The sequence below is a fragment of the Mus pahari genome, unplaced genomic scaffold, assembly GCF_900095145.1.
Source record: "Mus pahari unplaced genomic scaffold, PAHARI_EIJ_v1.1 scaffold_9429_1, whole genome shotgun sequence".
In the NCBI taxonomy this organism is placed as follows: domain Eukaryota; kingdom Metazoa; phylum Chordata; class Mammalia; order Rodentia; family Muridae; genus Mus; species Mus pahari.
This window is the reverse complement of record NW_018393639.1, coordinates 31,777-34,256: the sequence shown is the minus strand read 5'-3', so window position 1 is coordinate 34,256 and position 2,480 is coordinate 31,777.

The following is a 2,480-nucleotide window of genomic DNA, read 5'->3' as shown; positions in this document are numbered from 1 at the left end:
GAGAGAACACAAAAATGTCTAGATTACATGTGGAAGAGCATGTGGGGGAAGAGCAGCTCACCCCCAGGTCAGGAAAATTCGAAGCTGAGGGCAGGGTCTGCCAGGCAGAGACTGAGGAATCCTCAGAGAACCTGGCAACAAGATCTGCTTCAGTATGGAAAATATGCACCCAGTAACTTGTCCCATAGTCTGAAAACAAACACGTATGTATTTACATGAAATTGTGTGTGTGTGTCTTTCCTGAAATTTTTATGAATCTAGTTCCTTTTCTCTAGCTATCTTATGTCTATGCTGTGTTGCCATTCGCCTGTTCTTTGATCATATTATGGTTCTCTACCCAAGATATTCCTGGACAAGAGAAGTCTCAAATTTTTCTCAGACAGCTGCATCCTGGAGCCCTGAGGACTAACAGGAAAGTAACAGAGAAGAGGGTGAACATCTCCTGAAGGATGAAGGAGCATGAGCCAAGTGTGTGCAGAGTGAAGGCTAACTGGATGCAGAGGTCTCATGACCTGTTGTGCCAGTGAAATATTAGCAATGCCCCAAACACACAGAAGCCAATCAGATGCAATTCACAGCAAGGTCTTGATTCCATTCCAGCTAGCTCAGCATCCCCACCCCAAAGCATCACCATCATGCAGGATGGTTTTGGTGTGGAGAAACCTGAATGTTCATGGGGCAAATAAGCAGCAAACAGGGAATATGTGTGCACCCATCTACTTGGAAAGCTCCTATGGCCTTTACCATCATTGGCTGCTGCTGGGAGTCGTATCAGAAATTTAAATTCTGCTCCCCTCTGCATTGGTTGTGCAATGCATTGGTCATTAGGTATGGGGCTTGTAACCTGGGGTGCAGGTTTGATGGGGGAATAACCTGGAGACACTGGACTTGTTGAGGGTGTAACCTGGAAACTCTGGTTTTGTTGGGGATTAGCCTAGAGACTGGAGCTAGGCTCAGGTTCTGTTAGGGGGCAACCTGGAAACTAATGATAGGTACCAGTTTTTACTTTTACCTGACTTCAAACTTAGGTCAGGTTCTCTGAAAAGGAGTCTGAATTTTAAAGATTTGGTATCTCAGACCCTGTAAAAAAGAGGGCCTTTGTTAAGCAGCTTCTTATTTGAGTTTCAATTCAAATTTGGAGAGTTTTCAACTTATTCAACGTCATCAAATTGAGGTTATTCAGTGGCTGATGAATAGCCCCACGTTCTCAACTCTAGCCTGCATCCTCCATTAATTGTTTGGCATTTCACAGAACTTGCTATTCTCACTGTCTGGAATATTTGTGTTCTGTGCCAAGAACTCAGTGGTTGACTGATCACCTAATATGAATATATGATTGAATCATGCCTGCTTTTGAGACTGAATGAGAAGTCTTAGTCTTTTATCTGTAAGAGGTTGAAGTGAAGCTAGTTATCAGACATCATTGTAAGTCATAATTTGCATATATGATCATTACTTTGTAAATGGACACGGTCCGTCCAGGAAATGGTGGCTTGGGGTTCTATTGACTTCTACACTGGTCTATGGCACGTAACAAGGACAGGAACAATTGGCTCATTAAAGACTCTGGGATGCTGAGAGTTGTAAGGAGAAATAAACTATTGAAACAGCTCCCCCATCTTGTGGCTTAGTATTGTACATGCATTTTAAGTACAGAATTTTGTGTCCATAGGCCATGACCTCTGATTCTACAAATAAGCAACAAGCTTGCTGGAGGCCAATTTTCTTTCCCCCCCACCCCCCGAGAGCCTCTGCTACTCACAGGAGATGTTGAGCAAGACTTTAACTTGAAGGAGAAAGATAGAGCCTTAAACAACAAAGAAGTTATGTATTAAAAGTATGAAATACGTATTAGAAATTAGGGAGGGGATAATCTTGATTTTCAAAAATAACACTGAAAGAATTACGTATATGTGTATCTCTCCAGGCATACTAATTATGACAAAATAAGTAGGAAATACCTGCAGTAACAATGGAAAGAGATGTTTGTAGGGCATTGGGCTGTGCACAGACAGGCTGGTCTCCAGTGGAGCTGAGATGCTGAACCCCGGGACCCTGTGGTGATAATTCATCTACGTGGGACAGAAGGAGTTCCCTCATGCTCCTGGAACTCTGGCTCCTGCCTAAGTTACCACCCCCCACAGCACCCACAAGAGAAGCATGGCTAGAAGTCATGTAGGCAATGGTCCAAGCTTCTGACCTTCAGGCTAAACTCCTCCCCAGTTACCTAGTAACAATAAGACAGCATACTTTAAAAGGGGCCGTTAGGCCCCCACCTCACTCTCTTATTTCTCACTCTCTTACCTCTTATACCTCACTTTCACCCCCCTTTCTCTTTGCCTTCTCCTCTCCTCTCTCCTCTCCTCTTTCCCTCTTACTCTCTCTTCTCTCTAGTCTCTCTCTCTCTCTCTCTCTCTCTCTCTCTCTCTCTCTCTCTCTCTCTCTCTCTCATTCTCCCTGCCTTTCTATAATAAAGCTCT